The 20,910-nt window shown below is 44.7% G+C and overlaps 1 protein-coding gene across 3 annotated transcripts in view; it reads left to right on the top strand.

The window, feature by feature from the left end:
- Positions 1-20,910, top strand: part of Syn1 (Syntrophin-like 1) — a 412,539-nt gene that overhangs the window by 332,442 nt on the left and 59,187 nt on the right. The gene's annotated exons all lie outside the window — the stretch shown is intronic.

Genomic DNA, 20,910 nt, shown 5'->3' with positions numbered 1-20,910 from the left:
CAATTTTGAACACAAGAAGAGCGCTATAGCGTTCCTCAGCACTCAAACGGTTAAATATCGCACTGTTCATTCTACATATAATCAACATAACAAAAGAATAACCCACAACTCTATCAAACTAACAACTATTTCAAAATTTGCTTATCTCACGAAGCAGTAATTATAATTACAATTATCCTATTCCTAGGAAACGCATTCGTCTATACAAAAGACGAAGACCGTAGCTTCGAAAGTAAATTTACCGTCAACATTTTCATCCTTTCTTAATATATTATTCTTCGTAACCAGAACAATTATGGAACCAAGCAACCAGTACTATTCCCCATGAAACCAATTTCCTCCGGAAATATCCAGAAATCCGTCAGCAACGAACCCAGCCCCACAATGCATTCTACAGTCAACTTCAGCCTCTCCCCGGCGAGGCTTCCCCATGTTAGCAAACCTCCAGCCAGATCCAACAAACGATTTCAATTTTCCTCCGGTTACACACCGAATCAGCCGCACTTCGTTACACGACACGTCTGGAGCACGTTTTAAAGGGTGGGGGGCGGGGCGGCGAGGCGGTGCGCTGAGGGAAGTCGAAATAACGCGATATTAGCTTCCCCGTCGCGCTAAAAAGTGGAATGTAGATCACTGGATATTTTCACGGAAATTACCCCCGAGTTAAAGAAACGAAGCATAAAAAGATTTGCACAGACGGAAAGAGAGACAGAGAGAGACAGAGAGAGAGAGAGAGAGAGAGAGAGAGAGAGAGAGAGAGAGAGAGAGAGAGAGAGAGGGAGACAGAGGGGGGAAGGTGGTCGGACGAGAAGGAAATAAAAGAGACAGCGGAAATAGGGTGGCGAAGATGGAAAGCGTCGAATCGGACGCGAGAGGGGCGAGGAAGGGGTAAGGCCGGCGGGAAGGTAGGGCAACAAGAGAACGAGGGAATGGCAGGAAGAAAAATCAACAGGGAGTAATAACAACGACAAGAATCGTCGGCGCAACGCTTTGACTGATAAAACCCGGCTCGGGGAACGTGATTGAGCGGAGGAAATGGAAAAAGGGCTGCTAAAATACAGAAAGTACGAATTAAGGGCGCGGCGGGGGGAGATGGAAGAATGGAAAGTTGAAATTAGAGATGGATAGCCGGGATAGCGGAAGATCCAGGGATGGGGGCAGCAATTTTTAGGATACCGGGGAAAATTGCGAAGAGTCGAGTTTAAGGGTGGAGAATGAAGAAGAAGGGATACGTAAAAGGAACGTGATTGAACGTAAAAAATGGAAGAGGAGGTACTGGAATATAAGGATGAATTAAGGACGTGGGAAATAAAGATTGAAGGATGAAACGATGGGAAGAGGATGTGTAGGGTAGTAAAGGATTTAAAGGGTAGGCAGAGCAATTTTTAGGATAGAGGCAAGGAAATATAGCAGAGTCGAGTTTAAGGGTGAAAGAAGAGGAGAAAGAGAAGACGAGTAAAAGGACATGACTGAACGTAAAAAATGGAAGACGAGGCGCTAGAATATAAGGACGTGGGAAATAAAGATTGAGGGATGAAACGATGGACCGAGGATGTGTAGGGTAGTAAAGGATTTAAAGGGTAGGTAGAGCAATTTTTAGGATAGAGAAAGAGTCGGGTTTAAGGGTAAAGAAAGCTCGTGGGAGGGAGAGAGGTGGATAAAGGGGATGCGAGGAACGGATGCGAGCGTGTCTGGGCTCTCGAGCGTTTCCTCTGCCGTTCCAGGAATCGGATAGGCTGCGAGGCTGCTCTTTCGCGAGCAGTTTCGCTCTGATGGAGGGTGACGTGGCGACGGTACGTGGGCTCCTCTCGACGACGCCAGCCCGCATGAGCATACCGGCAATTTACGACGATCCCGAAAGCGTCGACGGAAGCGTCTCGAAGCTGTAATATCGCGATTCTTAACGACAGTCGCGGGCGGGGACACGTCGCAGCCGGATACGCAGTACTCGGGCGCGTTCGAGCGTACACGTCGACGCTGGTTTCTCGATATGGACGATGGGAATTCGCTTCGGTTTTTTGCGTCCCTTGTTTATTTATGGTCTCTGTTATTCAAATACTATGGGAATATTGAATTCGGATAGAAGTTTCCCATTTCGCAACGCTGAAATGAAACTTTTGATCCTTTCTTTCCGACTAGAATTTCGATATTCGACGTCTGTATACTCTGTTCCTTCCAAATTGCTCGACTACGAGTATTCTACTTAACTCGAACTGGTAATCTAACACCTAAGGAATGATTCTAATTCATGAAATGAAACGAAATGAATCATAGCAAGGAGATAATTCATATTTCCACGCATATGGAACACGTTTCAAAGAAGAATATCACTTCCCATCGTCGGTTCCTTACAGAGTTTCCCACTCGGAGAGTCCTCCTTCAAAAATCCAGTGCGCAACGTGTCTCTGCAAATTCCAGGGCACTTTCAGCGACAATCGATCGGACAATCGGCACTTGGCGAGGTGTTAAACGGCTGGCAGCGGCCAACGGAAGGGCAAAACAATTCGCGGGCCGGCTGGTTTCAGTTAATAACCTCGTTCGCCGAGCCCACTCTGTCGACACCCGTAATGACATTCGACGCTGAACCGGTCGCCTAATTACTCGTTGTCCGATCCGCGAGCGAGTACTCGCGGCGGACAATGGCGGCCGGCCGCCGCGATCCAGCCCCGCATCGATCCCCGTATCGTTTCGGCCGCGCGGCGGCTTTCCAATCAATTCGACCAGTGATTACTCAACGCGATCGGAGCCCGTTCGCTTTTAAATTCGTTCCGGCCGTCGTTTAATTATCCTTGGCACGCGTTATCGACGGCCACCGCCGCATAATTAGATATCAAGCGGCGGGGAACTTCGTTGCCATCGAATACTTTCCGCCGCGCTGGAAATAAACGCGGTGCCTGTCGCGCGGACGGAACAATCGTGGATAATTGAGTGACCGCGATGACTCTAGGCAACTTGCATTACCCGGAGCAGACTCTTGTGCGTTCTTTTTAAGAAGTTGATACATGACGCTCAAAAATTGGAACGGTTTCGAAATGTGTCACTCTATACAGAACGATCAACAAACGAAATCGGTGTACGTATCAATAAAGTAGATAAGAACAAAATTCGAGACATTGCCAAATCTCCGAATTCATTTCCAGCGCAAGTTAGATTGACTAGCGTCATTATGTACAGACGTCGAGGAACCTCGGTTTATTGCGGTCTAGGCGCTAAGAAGCTTAAATTGAGTCTCCTGGCAATTTTGTCCAATTTCTACCAGCTCACATGTCCACTCCTTCCCACGAATGAAACTACTAAAGGAAACTCCATATGCGAGCAACTCGAAAGAAACTAGACCCCAGTAGTTCGAAACAGTCGTAGGTATAGAAAATAATACAACTCCAAGCTGCGTTCGATAAGCAACCGCCAGATAACGAGCTCGCGAGCAATCATGCGGCAGGATGAAAACAACGTCTATCGATCTCGTATCGCGTACGCTCGAAGTATTCCTGGCCGCGGTAAGGAGCGGCGACGGCTGGTTAACATAATTCGCGGGCGAACGACGTCTCGAGGCCGTTTCGTAAAATAATTTCGCGGGGCGATCAATCTTCCGCGGCGCGGCTTATCGCGGAACGGCACGGAAGCGGCAGCCTCTCGCGTAATTCAAGCGTGTCTCGCGCGGGAACGCGTTCGAGGGGCTCGCGACGCGAAAAAACGTTCCCTCCGGAACGTGTTTTTCCTGCCCCGAGGGGGAAACGGTCGAGCATCGAAAAGTTCGAAAGGTTCTCCTCGTTTCCCTCGTCCCGTCCCGCGAGGAACACCGGCGAGAAGCGTCGCGCGCCGCGCGGCGAGAGGCTGTAATTAACGATCCTCGATCGTTCCGGATAATTAAGCCCGCGACTCGGCGACAATTAGTCGCCTCCGCCCGCGCGCCAATTACCCGTTTCGCGGCGCGAACAACGACTGCCGGCGAACGGCTCCTTATTCTCGCCGGCGAGAAAGAAACGCGGCGTGATTTGTTGCGCGCAAACAGCTGGATCGCCTCCGAGCTGTGTTAACCCTTTGCTGGCCGAAGTGTTCTTGGTTTCTCAGTTTGAGGTTCGCGTCGACGTTGGTTCGTTCAATTGCAGCTTAACGTGACGCTCTGTTTATTTGTTCGAGAATATTTGGGAGTCGTTGCAATGTTACCTTTAAATACAATTGTGATGCTACAGATAAATATAGAAAAAATTGTTAAATAGGGAGAGGGTGTAATAGAATAGCATGTCGAGTCTGACTCGACATAGGACTAAGGGTTAAAATTACCTAGAACTCCTGGTTCACTGAAATTAGACGCTACCCAGTATTTCAAGCTCACCAAAATCTTTTCTCCACAAAGACTAAATTACTCCGAAAACCAAAACTACACGAGAATCGATAATTAATTGCAACCGTGGGTTCACCTAGATTGAGTTTCATAGGACTGCTAAGGGTTGAAATTACCTAGAACTCCTGGTTCACTAAAATTAGACGCTACCTAGTATTCCAAGCTCACCAAAATCACATTCTAACCAAAATCTTTTCTCCACAGAGACTAAATTACTCCGAAAACCAAAATTACACCAGAATCAATAATTAATTACAATCGTAGGTTCACCTAGATCCAATTTCATAGGACTGCTAAGGGTTAAAGTCGAGGGAAGTTTTGTCCTCTTGGTTCGTTTCTTCTTCTTGGTGTTTCAAGGTTTCTCTTGTGGCAGTGAATCGATGGAATGATTGATGGATGCCGTAAGTGGGAATGTATTCTGTTTAGAATTTTGTATTTTTCACATTTTTTGGATTTTTTGGATTTTAGGGAAGAAAGAATATTTTTATCGATGAATGCAGCCTGATTCGTTCCGTCGTAGTTTGCTCGGCGAATACTTTGCTTCGCAGGAGCTATTAGGGGAGAGAAGGGACCACGACCCTTCCGATCGAATGTTTCTGACTGTCTAATTGGACCAGTTTGAAAACTGAACGCCGCGCCGGAATGAGCGGAGAGTTTTTTGGGTCGCACTTGAAACATCGTGATTTCGCTCAATCAACGCCGGGAACCACGCTCCGTCTAACGAGACCATTTTATTCATGGACGGGGAAATGGGTCTCGCTGATCCGTTCACGATAACTGGGATCTCGAAGTTCGGAGTTTGCGGAAAGTACGAGGGGCCCGACGATTGGTTCCACTAAGTGATTGAGTTTGAAAGTGCTTCTGGGAAGCAGCACTGGGTTGCTGAATTGCAGTGGTATCGGTAAACCGTGGTAAAAATGCGGTAGATGGAAAAAATATGTTATTTGTTATAACTAAATACTCGTAGTCTATGAGCAGTACGATATATACGCGATTCAAACTAGAAAAGTTGTAAAAGATTTCGTAGCTCGATGGGTAGAGTCGTTGCATTCTGATCCAGTGTCCCGGGTTCGATCCCCCGACACTTGTAAATTGGATTTTTATTCGAGAATATCGAATTTGGAGCATTGGATAACACTGTGTATCGTATCATACAAGTTTTTGACATCAATATTGTATCATCCAAAAAATATTACAAAATATATAAAGAAGAATCATCCAAAATTCTTCTCTGCTACACTATTAAAAAATATATACTATATACAAGTCGGTTTACTACCAAGATTTATCAAAGAATATCCAAGAAAAATACCTTCTAGTATCATCAGAATAAAATCAATATCCAGATAATGATTCTGGATAACCAATGGGAATCCGTTGGGGAAAACTCCCCCAGAGTTAATCCAATAGAACTTCGAATTAGTAACAGGGGCGCAGTGTTTGTTCAAAAATAAACATTTGTAGTGCCAGTGTGTTATATCAACCTGCGTAAACATATCAATATCAACAACCACGGTCAGATTATATCGATCGGCAGTAATGTTGCCGTCCACCCTCATGGAGGGAGAGAGAGCCCTCCAAAACCAGGGGGAGAGAGAGTTCAGCGAATATATATCGAATGGGATAGATCCCCCCCCCCCCCAACCAATAGATCGATAACTAATATATCCAGCATGCGTGTGGTGGAGTGTGGTGGGTGCTGTATCGGTGATGGCCAGACTACCAAACGAAGGAAACTCCGGTGCACTGGCGAGGAGAGAGAGACAGAGGGTATACGAGAGCACATAATTGATTGGCATTAACGCATCTGATTGCCAGTACCCCTAGTACCCAGCCGCCCTTCGTCCACCGTTCGAGAGAGAGGACACCACTGTCCCGCGGGGCGCTTGTGTATGTCATCGCCTCTGGGTCGAAGCGGCGTGTTTGAAGATCGGTGGCCAATAATCAGGCAATATCGCACGAAACGAGGAGAAACGATGGATGTCGGACAGTAACGTTAAATCAGGTGTGAGAGAGGTTAGAGTACACGAAATCACGCAGCCAACGCGATTCGGATTACCGAAAAACAGAAGGAAATTAGAAAAATTGCACCTGATTTGACGCAGTAAAACTATAAAATCTGATATTTAATATTAATACCTTGTACAACGCATTAATTTGAGAAATATTGAAATAAAATAGAGTTCTAGTGAGAAACTTCCGAGTGCAAAGGGTTATAAGATATTACAGTTTATACTAAGATACTATAAAATAATCCATTCTTATCAACTAAGATTAATTCAGAACTAATCTCCCAACTGAGTATCCGAATCTATAAAGAATAATTAGCCTCTCGCGTAATTTACACGCATTCCTCCATTCCCAACGCTCTTTAGGACAATCTCCAAGTTTACTGTTCACCGAATATGTCCCCGCAGTAGTAAAACTCAACCATAACGCGCACATTAGAAAATCACGAGCGCCAAGGAAATTTGTTCGAAGCTGAGCGGGATTCGAGCTGTAACCAGTTCCAGACGGGACACGCGAGCGTCTTCGCGGCGGGTTTCGACGTTGTCAGAATGGTAAATGATCGAAACAGGCAGGCAAAGACAAATCGTGGCGAGGAATTCCGCGAGCAGGTGACGCGGCTTCCGAGATTGCCGTAGTCGGTTAATCGGCCGGGGATTACGCGTGTTTATCGTGTTTTGTTTGCCGTCGAGCGATTACTCGCGCGCGTGGACCGGGCGGATCGCTTCCGCGGAAAAGTGGGAGGGCGTTTGGAAGGTCGAGATTAATTTCCAACGTAAACGCGATCGTTACACGAGCGCGGCCGGAAGCACGGGTCCTCGGCTTGATTCTGCGAGCCGCGAATCGTAATACGCGTTGCGTATGCTGCGAATAATTATTGTTTATGCGCAAAATCTGGCTGGTCCGCGAATTCGGTTTTTCCTCGTTAATAAACGTTGGATCAATCGCGTCGAACCGTCTCGTGGAAACTCGTGAACTCTGATAAAATATCAGAAATTCGAACTGAATGCTGGATTTCGGATTTTTGTAACTATCTAAACAATTGACTCGATATTTTACTATATCTACAAACTTCTAAACTATCACGCAACCTAACCAAGACCTAGCCAAACCTTATAAGGCGAGGGAACATTTTTTTAAAAATAAAGCGCTTCTATCTTCACGCATCAAATTTCACCACGATCAGCATTAAGAAAGTAGCAAGGATCATTTCCATGATAAACCTCAACCCTCCACTGTCCACTTCACTGACCGAAAGACAAACTTCAAGAAACATCTCACGAATGCACTGTTACCTCCCAATCCAACGTACACAATACAATATCCTCTTGGTTGAAAGCAAGACAGGCTCCCGCGAAGAATCTTTTTGACCGAGGTTTCGGTTTTTAATATCGACGCCGCGGCTAAAGAGCGCTGATTAGTTTTTCGACAGCGGGCTGGCTGAAAAAGGACAGTTTCGTAGCGGAGAACAATGCAGTCGTCGATTAATTGCGGTCCCTTTGTGTCCCTTTCGAAATTTCGCCGGTGTAGCCCGGCTCCTGACATTCCTGGAACAGAGCAGCCGGGGACGCTGTTTGAACGGAGCCGCGCGAATAATCAGTTAATATCAACGGCAGTCGAACAGATGGGGTAGGGAAGGAGGGAACGAGAGACGGAGAGGAACACAGGGAAACGAACAGAGAGAAAGATAGAGAGAGAGGGGGGGGGCTGCTCTAACGAGCGGCAATTGACGAACGCGTAACGATCCGATACGACCGACGACTTTGTCCGCGCGGCTTGAAAATCCGATTCCGAATAACGGGCCGCCAGCGACAATACGCTCGCGGTATTACAATCTCTCTCTCTCTTTTGCATTCTCTCTCTCTCTTTCTCTCTCTCTCCCTTCGTTTCTCTTTTCGTTGAATCGATAAATGGAACGATTAATCGCGGCTGGTGAATTTGCTCGCGGACTCTGCCCGCCGCTGGAAGGAAACGATTAAGCCGCTTGTTCCTCTATTTTGTAACCGAAATGGGGGAACAGAGGCGCGGTTTATTTGTCCGCGAAATAAAGTCGACATCGAAACGACGCCCGGCGTTCGGTAAATGTTTGATTCGCGGCGGTATGGGAATTTTCTTTTATTGGATCTGTTATTGGGTTGATTGAGGGTGAGCCTGTGTTCACAGGGAGCTTCGGGTATTGGATTGTTTTCAGTTTTCCTCGAGATATTCGGGTTAATGTTTAGCTACGTTGGATTCACCTTGACGTATGGTGTAATTTTAATCGAATTCGATCAGTGATAGAGCTAAAGTGTTACTTATTCTTCGTTGTTCCGTGCTTCGCACGTTCGAACTTCGATTCTTTCGATTCTTTCGATTCCTACTGTAGGATTTTCAATTTTTCAGGCAGTTTTCTTTAGACGAGCGACATTGCGACGTTTGTACTTAAATATACTCAGTTCAACTAAATAAAAGCTTGTGCTATAAAACCAGTGAGACTTCCTCCCTTGAAACACACTCTCAGAGTTACCTCGACGACACACCCTAATCTCTCGCATGTACGCTTTTATCAGTGGTCATAAACATTCTTCGTTCACATCTTCATCTCTCGCGTACCCTACAGTTACCAAGATAATCATCCCCTCCATCGTCGATCGAAACGAGTGCCGCAGTTTAATCGGGAAACAGCCTGATTTGAATATTTATGAATAAAGGGACGTAGCGCAGGGATTTCGGGGCATCCCCGAATTCCCAGAATGATACAATAATATCCCGGAAATAAAATCGACCGCACGAAAAAGTCATTACACAGCTTATACAAATATCATCCGCGCAACGCGCCGCCGGGGGACACACGCGCGCGATATTCATATCGGCGCGAGGCAACAAGTGTTGGCCCGCGAGGGTACACAGTTTTAATAAAATATCGCGTTTCCTTTCGCGTACGCGCCAGGTGTCCCGATACCGGCGCCGGCCAGGTGCACGCGTGTACGCTCGCTCGCTCGCCCGCGCGTCTCTCGAGGAAGGGGCGCGCTGACCGGTCACCCGCCCCCGTTCGCCGCGGAAGAAAATATTTGCGGAGCGCTGAATAAACCGAACACCCGGAAGCTTCCCGGCAATTAGCGAGGGAATAGTTTCCAACGTATCGATGGCGAGCAGCGTAGAAACCTGGGAGAAGAAGATATTGGCTCGAGGATTCTTTTAGGAATCGCGATTGGTACTGCAGACATTTTTAGGGTTGGAACTTTGTTTTGGAAGTTGGGAATTTTTGGAATATTGTCACTTAACAGTAAATTGTTTGATGTCTTCTTTTAGCAGTAATTAAAAAGGCGACAGATGTTTCTGTGAATTATTGATACTAGAACTACCAGTCAGAATGACTGGTTTCGATTTTTTTGGTTAGCAGTTATTGATATCTTCGAAGCATTGAATATTCGAAATGATTTTGAAAATAGTTTCATTTGAGTAGTGTAATGAATGCCTAAAGAAACTGAAAATAATCTATTGTTACAATTTTTATAATTAGTTCTCGGTAGTTCTAGTGTTAAAGAAATTGATTTAGTACGCAAACTGAATTTACAATGGAAGATCCATAGATTGTTTCAGAGATTCCATATAAAAATTTCAGAAAGTCAATGTAGTTTCAGTGAAGGATCCGAGGATCCCGAGATTCGAAGATTGAGAAACTGGGAACGTGAGAACGTCGGAATCTTAGAATCTTTATCTCCATCTTATTCTCATTCAAAGTTTCGCCGAGCTTAAGTAGATCTCCTCCCACTCGATCCCCGTATCCTCCTAGCAATCCACGCGAGCCGGGCGAGCAGTACGCCAGTTCATAAAATCCCGATGGGTCAGCTGGCCGATTTTACGATAATCGTCGTGAACGCAGCCCTCGATAACGATATAATTTATTCGGACCATGAAGCTATCGACTGGAGGGGGTAATCAGCGCTCGACCGGCTGAACAACGCAACGTTTGCCATGAGGAAAATCCATAAACTGGCTTCCCCGTAACCGGGGCCCGGGATTATCCCCCGGAAGTGGCTCCGAATATCCGGCCGGATCGTTTATTAAATAATATGAGAGAACCGAGTTCTCCTGGATCAACGGCTGGTAAATCACACCTGCAAACAACCCGCCTCCGGACTAATTAACGCCCTGCCGCGCCCCCCCGTTCTGCGCCCTGAGCTACTAGCCTGTTTCCGATCTCCTCCTCTCGCTTCCCCCGACGTCGCCGAGCGCGTGGAACTGCTCGCTCGTCGGATCCGCCGTTGTAAATTGGATCTCCGTAATGAATTCTCCGCGGCGGCGGGGAGGGGGCACAATGGACACGTGTCAGCAGCGTCGCGATTACTCGCGAACAGACGCGAATAATATCGCGTTCGGCGAGAAAACGCGTCGGCCTGTCGGATTACCGGGATGACGCCACGCCTGGGACCGTCCGCGGTGTTTTCTGCTGGCGGCCGACCATCGTACGCTTCGCGGGATCCGGCCGGCTGGGAAATTCGGCGACTGGCCGCGCCGCTTTTTGATTCCGGTTTTCGGATTCACCGGTGAACTCGAATATTCTGCTTGCCCGAGCTCCGCGAATTTTCTAGTTGGTTGGCAGATTTTATTGATGGAACAATATGGTGATTTCATTATTGACGGGCACGGAGTCTCGCGGGCTTGAATTCTGCAGCTCTTGAAAGTATCGCTGATATTTCGCGGAGTTCGCTGGAATATTCGGAAACTGAATTTTGAAGATTATGTTGGTATATAGAAAACATATTATGTTGTAATATATTTTAAATGTATAGTTGAATGAAATTGATTTTTTCAAATGCAGCAATTAGTGTAGTTGAATGTTTTTATGTAAAGATGAGATTTCTCGGTGCCAGATATGTAACCTCTATAAAAATTGTAACAGTAGATTATTTTCAGTTTCTTTGGATATTCATCATAGTACTCAAGGGAAAATATTTCGAAAATCATTTCAAATGTTCAACGCTTTTAAGGTATTAACAACTGCGAAACAAACAAATCTATTGTAACAATAGATTATTCTCAGTTTCTTTGAATATTCATCATAGTACTCGAGTGAAACTATTTCCAGAATCATTTCAAATATCCAATGCTTTTAAGGTATTAATAACTGCGAACAAATCGAAACCAGTGATTTCGACTGGTGCGGTATTTCTATTGTCGACTCGACGTAACGTTTCGAGAAGTAACAATTTATTTTTCGTAAAATTCCGCAGTCTATGGTCGCCGCGTAGCGAGGATATTTCGGAAAAGTATCAAACCGAGCCGCGAAAGGGGAGGAAAAAAGGAGAGCGCGGCGTATACATTCGAAATCGTGCAGATGATTCCGGTGCGTCTCAAAGGCCGAAGAATTTTCCACTCACGGGAATCGAACTCGGGCGCGCGCACGCTGCAGCGCCGAGATCTAATTCCTCAAACATTTTTCCCGCATTTCCTCCGCTTGTGCCGGCTTGAAAGGTTGCTTTCGAGCGGGGAATCCGGGAATCCAATAGTCCGTGGGCGGCGGCGGCGGCCACAAAGCAGCGAGGGGGCGCGCCGATGTGTTGTGTGTACCGACGCGCACCGTCGGGGCCAAAATAACACGAAATTTTCCCGTGGAAGGAAAGCCGCGACATCCGTGGCTCGGCTCGAACAACTGTCGACGAGAAAACGAGGGGAGGAGCAGTTGGGGATGGCGGTAAAGGAAGATAGTAGGGAAGAGAGTGAAGTATAGAAAGTAGAGCAACGGGGGGTTGAAAGGAAAAGAAAATTTGTTGAGGTAAAGACGGTGGCAAAAGAAGATAACGAGGAGAGTGAAGAATAGAAAGTAGAACAAGGGAGAGGTTGAAGGAAAAAGAAAATTTGGAGGTATAGAGGGTGGCAAGGAAAAACAATGGGAAAGGGAGTGAAGAATAGAAAGTACAGCAAGGGAGAGATTTAAAGAAAAAGAAAATTTGGGGAGGTAAAGAGGGTGGCAAAGGAAGATGATGAGGAGAGTGAAGAATAGAAAGTAGAATGAGGGAGGTAAAGATGGTGGCAAAGAAAGATATCGAGAAGCAGAAAGAAAGAAAGTAGAGCAAAGGAGAGACTGAAAGAAAAAGAGGAAATATAAAATTAAAAAAGACTGAAGCTTCAAGTGGTATCAAAGCAAGAAGAAAATTAGTGACGTAGAACAAAGATCCTGAGAATCCAAAAATGATCTGCAGATGCAATTAAACCAAGCGAGAAAAGCAGAAAGAACAAAAGGACAATATCCAACGAAAGAAAGGAGGAAAACCACAAAAGATCAGGAACTAAGAACAAAGAAGGACGAGGGATAAGAAGTATAATAGATGTGTAGAAAAAGGAAAGAGCGAAAGAAACCGGGAAGATCGACAGGGGAAGGTGGAAAACGAACAAGAACGTACGTCAAAAAAAGGAGGCAGAGTCAGGCGGAGAGAGGCGCCGATAAATTTATCCAGTTCACATATTGAATCCTCGCAGGGCGGACTCGCCGTGCGAATAAACGCCGGTGGGTCCGAGCGTGTCGAGGATACCGGAATTTCGTCCCCTCTAATCTCGTATATACGGCCGCCAATAAAGTGTCGCGTCGAGGAAAGACAGGGGCACCGTGTTCCCTTCGTTCCAGCGCCCGGCGTCGTTGACACGAGAAACACGGTCCCCCGCGTCGTAATCCAGCCGGAAGATGGACGATAACGCGGCCGGCGCGCCACCTTCCGCCCATATCCGGTTCCCGATCGAACCCGCCGGAATTTTATTCCGCGCGGAATTTAGGGGCTCTTTATCCGCTCGCCGCGATTCGCCTCGCCCTTCTCCTCTCTTCCTCGTCTCTTCTCTTCTACAATTTTCTTCTCCCATTCCTCGTCGTTTCCCGAAATGTAGATTCTTCCTTTCTTCTTGGTTTTCGAAGACCTTTCTTTGCTCTTTACGATTTTCCCCGGTGTACCGCGGTAAATCGGATTTCTATTTCAACGTGAACTGTCTGTTCTTTGCGATGATCAGTGTCTTGAGACAACTCAAAGTGTTGAGTTAATGCAAACGGTTAATGTAGAATTGAAATTCAGTAAGTAGCCTAGGTCAGTGGTTCATCAGACAGTGTCGAATATGTTTCTGTGTTCGTGTACAGAGTACTTCGATTAAATTCGAATATGTCTCTCCGTTCTTTGCTACTGAGAAGAATTAATCACGAGGAATTATACTCGAAGTAGTAAAGGACAGTGATTAGTCAGACAGTGAACAGAAACGTTTCCTATCTGTCCACACGAACAGGTAGCACTTCGATTAGACTGACAGTCTTCGATTCCTTATTCGATGAAAAGACAGACATACGGCGAATAAATTCCATTAAATGGAATTAGTAGAAAAGATCAGCGATTTCTCCTCCAGTTCACGAAAGCGTCCCCTTATCCCAGAAATATAGAAGCCACAGAGAATTCCGAAACGGCGGAACTGTACAATCCTCTGTGAGACAAGTCTCAAGCCTCCAGCACGATCCAGAATCAGTAGAACGAGATTCTATTGGGTCAGACATGAAAGTACACATATGGATCACGCATAGGACAGCCCAGTAGATAATCCTCTTATGGGAGGAATGGCGAATAAATTCCATTGAATGGAATTAGTAGAAAAGATCAACGATTTCTCGAACGAACTAACGTCGACGCGAACCTCGAAGTGAGAAACCAAGAGCACTTCGTACCGCGGAGGGTTAAAGGTCAAGCTGCGACGACAGTTACAGAAAGATCCGAAAGGACTCGAGGAATCGTGAAGATTCGGAAACGCGTCCAACGAATCTCGTTAATCCCGGGTCGTCGTTATACCCGGAAGCGTTCTGCTCTCCGCGCGTTTCATCGTCGGGAACGAGGCCGAACGGTTGCCTGGGAAGCGACAGCAACAACGCGGAGCAATTTGGCCAGCAGTTTCCGCGGCGGTCTAGCCGGCGTTAGATTAAATCCGAAGCCGAGCAGCTATTAAATCGCCGGCACAGAAATTAACGATACTCCGTTTAAGTGTATTTTAATTAATCCAGCCCGTAATAAAGCCTAGGCAGAGCCTACCCTTAATTTTTCCGCTGGCTGGCAGAAACCAGAGGGGAGTGAGAGAGCGCCGGGGGCGATGGAGTTCGGGCATACCGGCGGGAACTCAAGGCAACGTTTAATTAGCCCGGCACCATAATAAAACACTGAGTAACGCCTTTCTATTCGGGCGCCGGTAATCGGCCGGAGGAATCTGGGGCTTTAACGCTTCGAATGGAGTCGAGGTAACATATTCACTGGTAGCTGGTTAGCGGCCGATTTTGGCTTGAAAGAGGACTCACTTTGTACCTTCTGTGCAGGGGAAATCTGCGAGACGCTTCGTTGCAACTTCAGGCCTATTATTTTTTATATATATATATATAAAGAGTTCCCTGAATCTAGCATTGAGAAATACCTGTATATAAACATTAGCAACTGAATGCAGTTCTATTGCCTCAAACCTGAGTTTTCCATTACGAATGATCAATCTTTACCTACTTTATTAATCTTCATCTACCTATTGTGGTATTAATGGTATTTTATACATGTTTTATTTGAAAAAGACACAGGAATAGATAATTGAATAGAATACAAATAAATAGAGACGATATAGCTCGCAGTGTACAGATCTTTTCTTTTCCCAAGTCAATGTAACTCTAAGAACTCTCGCCATCGCTTAAAAATATTTAACACTTATTGGACTAATGTTTCTGCTTTTATGAATGTATCGATTGAGATTTCTCAATTCGATTATTAACGTGATGCGAACCCGCAGCGCAGGGGATACAATAGAGACTTACAATTAGCAAAGCTCAAGGATCCCCGTTGAAAAGGACGTAGCTACAATGAGAGCGCGTTGTATCAACAATAGCTCAAAGGGTACGACCAAACCGAAGACAATGCTAATATGTCACAGCGAGGCGTGCACGACATCGGTTGAAAGCGGATTGTTGAGAACAATTACGCTCGGCGGTAGGATAACCGTCTCGTGACGAGTTAAACCAGTCCACAATGACGTTGGACGACTGCCGTTCCGTCGGGTCGTCTCCGATTATCGTTGCGGCGAGGTAACTGGCGAAAGAACGTTTGAAGGTTTCAGGTTTCGGGGTTTGAGTGTTTGATAGACTGGAAACTAGGGCGTTTGATGATTTTTATATTTGAAGGTTTGAACGTTTAAAAATTGAGACGTTTGAAAATTTGAAAATTTGGATATTGAGGAAGTTCTCATGTTTGAAAGTTTAAGAATTGAGACGTTTGGAAATTTGAAAATTTGGATATTGAGGAAGTTCTCATGTTTGAAAGTTTAAGAATTGAGACGTTTGAAAATTTGAATATTTGGATACTGAGAAACTTGGAACTTCGAAAACAGTTACTTCCACAAATTCTACGTTGTCTCGTACCATTTCAATTTACCTATGCTTTATTCATCTCGAAGCCTTTAATTTGAAAGTTAGAGGGTTCGAATGTTTGATAGCCTGAAAATTGGGATATTTGAAAGTATAAAAATTAAACAGTTCGTAAATTTGCACGTTGAGAAACTCTAAACCGCGAACGCATTAATCACCACTTTAAATTCTACATACACCTCCAAGCTTGTAATTTGAAAATTTGAGAGTTTGAATGTTTGATAGACCGAAAATTGCGATGTTTAAACATTTTGCAATCGAACGTTTGAGTACCATTTTAAAGTTACACCATCAATCACTGAAAATTCTACATTCTCCCGTACACTTGGAATCTACCCGCGATTTATCCTTTATCCTTTAATTACTCTTCGAGGGGAACACGTTGCAATGAAATCCTTCCTTGAACAAATTGACCGGACAAGCCGGAATTCTTAATAAATCACTGGAGTGGGAGAGAGGAGAGCGTATCGGGTCGGCGTTACGTCGACGATAAATTATCCTGCTACACCGGCGCGTCGCCGTTCGAAGTCGATCTCGCCGGGACAATCTGCATGTCAGAACGATAATCCTTCGTGCGCTCGCGGACGTCCGCGTAAATAATGAAACGCGGGCCGCCCGTTGGGTCCCCGTCGGCCGCATTTTCATTATTCAGGCCGGCCGGTCTCCTCTCGTTACCGATTCTCGTCCCGTTTACCGTGGATCCGGCCGGTTTCCAACGAAAGACGCGTTGGAAGGGGGGGCCGCGGCTACTGTCGCGGGGAACATTAAAAAGAATGGAGGCATAAACTATCTTTCGACGACGCTAACCCCCCGGCTCCCCGTTGTCGCGTCTCGATGAAATTTTTATGACTTCCCCAACGACGTCCGCGGATTTATAATGTTGCCCGAAGTTTTATATCTGAGGGGATTCGATGGGCACAGTGTACACCGTCGTCTGGGAGTATTTGATTGCTTGATTCTGCTTGGCCAATGAAATGAAAGGAGTTGTGGGTTTGGGGCGAATTGAATGGAAACCAAGCAATATTAGGAATAATAATAGAATAATAATAGAATAGATATATATTAGAAATAATAACACAATAATTTCATAATAATAATAGAGTAATAATAGAATAGATATATATTAGAAATAATAAGAGAATAATTTCATAATAATAGTAGAATAATAATAGAATAGATATATAGGAATAATAGAATAATAATAGAATAGATATATAGGAATAATATAATAATAATAGAATAGATATATAAGAATAATAGAATAATAATAGAATAAATATATAGGAATAATAGAATAATAATAGAATAGATATACATATCTTATTATTATTATTATTATTCTATTATTATTATTCTATTATTCTATTATTATTTCTAATATATATCTGTTCTATTATTATTCTATTATTATTTCTAATATTGCTTGGTTTCCATTTAATATATATATATATGATTGAGTAGTTTATTGTTTGTCAATTTGTCCTTCGTTTGATTTGATCGTGCACGTAAATTTTGAATAGTTGTGTTCATCAGGTACCTCTGACAGGGATTGTACAAGGAATATAAATTATTTGGAGACGATAAAGTGGACAGAGGTTGATGAATATCGTTCCACTCGCGATATTAATGAATAAAGAAATTTATTAATGGCACCGGGTAATATTTTACCGGGGTGTAATCATTCCACTGTAATCTCGGTCCTCGCCCGTCAGAAACGAACGCGCAAGATTGATCGACGGTTAGGGTGAGAAGCTCCGGCCGAGCGTACACGAAGTTACTAGCGATTCGTTTATCCTTTCACGGTGGTCGTTCGGGAATATGCCCCGTAAAACCAAGATGGAGGACGGTTGAAGGATGAGCGTATATGGGTTCAATTTTCGAGGAGCACGCGAGCCTGCCGTGGGATTCAAGGCCACCGACGAATGCGAATTTACTGATCTAGATGCAAGCTTGTAAGAGGGATGCTCGACGGAACCGAGTTCTTTCATCCAATGTTGATCTTAAAATTGGAAATCGGGATCAATGGACCTCGAAAAATCTGGAATTTTATTCTTCGGTATTAGTCCGCGAGAAACTGAACAGTTGCCTAGTAATTAATTATTGCTATTATTCGTCACACTGTTCTATATTAAATGAGAAATTCAACGTTTATAATTACCTACTAACTAATTATTGCAATTCTTTGTCCCACTGTTCTATATTAAACGAGAAACTCAGTGTTTATAATTACCTAGTAATTAATTATTACAATTCTTTGTTCCTCTATTCTACACTAAATCGGAAATTCGATGTTTATAATTACCCAGTAATTAATCGTTGCAACTATTTGCTCGCAGAAGCCGAAGTATTCATTCCGGCAGATACAATCGGGCGACCCGCAAAAACCTAATATCCCCGAACCATTAGGACGCGAGGCCGTAATCCGGGGAACAACGGAAAACAAGCAAACCGTCTGTTCCGACTAAAAACAATAAAACCACGCTCGAGCCTACAAAAAGCGAAAGAGGTGCAGATAAGGTTGAATTAAAGAGTGCACGGAGCCAAAACAGAAGACAATCGTAAAAGGGAAAAAACCGTCGGGTCGCGCGCGGCGCACAAAAGGGGCGGTGGTCAGATTAGGGGGAGAGAGAGAGAGAGAGGGAAAAAACGCATTGTGCTCCCGGGGAAAGGAAGGGGGCGGCAATATTCGTGTTCCCCGCGCCGATTAAATTACCTTATCAATCCCTGCGTCGGCGTCCGTAACATTCCCGACGTTCCGTGTAACGCGCGACACAGGGTTCGGCGAGCCGCGTGACCCACAAAGATACGGGGCGAAATTGTCCGCGAGATACGGGCGGCGAGCTCGGGCCGGCGAAAAAAAACGCGGTGCCTCGTACGTCACTCGTTATCGTTAGTTTTAGGAGGCCTCGTGAAATCGGAGCCTAGCCAAGAAGCTGCTCGTTTATGTGCGCCGGAATGGCCCGGAGTTAACTACTGTAGCGTGGGATCTCTGGGGTGTACAGGCCGATTCAGGGGTTTAGTCAGCCCTCTGCTCTCTGGGGAAAGATAGCTTGAAGTTGGAGGGGGAGTCTTCTTTTTGAGAGTGAAGTATTTTTGGGGTGTATGAAGGGGCAGTTATTGATTTGAGCGATGGATTGTTATGTGGAAGTAGTGTGTCAGTCATTGGAAAGCGGGTGATGAAAGAGTGTATCATGTGGGAAAGTAGTGTGAGTAAATCATTGATTAGGCAGGTGATCGAGGGATTGTTATGTAGGAAGTAGTGTGTCAGTCATTGAAAAGGCGAGTGATGGCGGGATTATGATGTGGAAAGTAGTGTGAGTCAGTTTTTTAATAGACAAGTGATAGAGATCTGTATTATATGCGAAAGTAGTGACGTGAATCAGTCGTTGATCAGGCAAGTGATAAAAGTGTATCATGTGGGAAAGTAGAGTGAGTCAGTCATTGATCAGACAAGTGATCGAGAGATCGTATTATACAAAGGAAGCGATATAAAACAATTGCAGACAAAATTAACGTTAGAGTAGCATCCCTAATCATTGCATCCGTCTAAGTAGTATAAGTCTTCTATCCAGACACGACCTAACATTGTCCGCATATTCAACAAAAACAAAGAATTTTCACACATTCCAAACCGAAAATTTCAAACCCTTTTAAAATCTAGTAGTATGAGTATCCCCGGTCAGGCAGGGTAAAACACGATATTTAATCCTCTCTGTGCCACAACGCCGGCAGAAAGAGAATTCTAGAAAAAGGATTTCGCTGTGTAAAACACGGCGATAAAGTTTGATATTCGTGGCCGCGAGATAATAAAATGATGGACGTTAATAAATCGATGGAAGATCGACTCTTGTTCGAGCCGGCGACCGTGGTTTTTTTTCCCCGAGCCTACCGGGGTTCATTAATCGTATCGTTTCCGGTCGCAATGGTTTTCGATAAAATCAATATTTACGCAGCGACGCGGGGCGCGCCGGGTCGCGCGCCCTTGTTACATGAATCCGCCTGTACCCTCGCGGCAGCGCAGCCCCGGAGAGCCGCGTATATATAGAGGATGCATGGGAAATGGGAAAAGTCCACGTGCGCGCCGGGAAACTGGGTTATCGGAGGATTTCGACAGGAATTTCTGACGCCGTTTCTCCGCGCTTGTTCGATAATCTTCGATCCACTTTACATTTATATTATCGCGGATCCTTCCGGCGCGGCAGGGGGCTCGCACCGATAAATCTGGATCGGGAGTATCGCGAAATTCGTCACGATCGATTTCACACGGAAAAATCCCTGTGAATAGCATTCCACTTCCATCCGTCGTCCATCGATTGCTCTTTCTCGCTGCGTTTCCAAGTTACTACCTTTCGAACACACTTATATTACGTTTCTCGAAACTTTACTACTTATAAAATCAATTATTTACAAGGTAATTCTTAAGATTTGTACTCTGTGAAAATAATCTGTTACCAACAACAACGTTTTATAATTCAAACTTCAAGATGCGATTCAAGTAGTAAAGTCTTCATTGGTCAGACATCGTATTGGAAGTATAAGTTAACTCTTAATAAAATAATGTCGCTTTTATTTGCTTTTTATCACTGTTGTTGTAATAGTTACTACACGTAGTATTGTGCTCACTTTTTTCCGCTTGTTATCTATTATCTTTTGGCGGTAAGTCAACTGCAAATACTTCTATTAACGCTAGAACTACCGAGCATTTAATACTCGGTTTAATATATACAATAATAATAATAATAATAAGATATAGAAATATATATAGAATATATATAGAAAATATTTATATGATAAATATATAATATATTATAAAGATATAAAAATATATATATGATATATATAAAAAATCTGTGGGTGTCTAAAGGAGGCTTACAAAAGTAACAATTCATCTATATGCAGATTAAATAATCAAACGCTTCATACAGACGTATCGTCTGGTCTAATTTCAGATACAAGTGGATCGGGTCACGGATAAATGCTCCGATGAGACAAGTTAGAGCAAAAGTGTAATAAACGTCGAGTCCTCCGCGCTTCAAACTCGAATTCAGGCCGGCGTGTTAGGGGATGGGGGTGTCGCGCGGCCGTAAACGCCGCGATCCTCTGGAATCGACTTAAAATGAGCCGGAAACCGACCGAGTCCCCGCCCGCGTATCCGTTA

This window comes from Nomia melanderi, chromosome 12 (genome assembly GCF_051020985.1).
Source record: "Nomia melanderi isolate GNS246 chromosome 12, iyNomMela1, whole genome shotgun sequence".
Taxonomy (NCBI): Eukaryota; Metazoa; Arthropoda; class Insecta; order Hymenoptera; family Halictidae; genus Nomia; species Nomia melanderi.
Note: the sequence above shows the minus strand (reverse complement) of the source record. Positions and strands in the feature narration are given on the sequence as shown.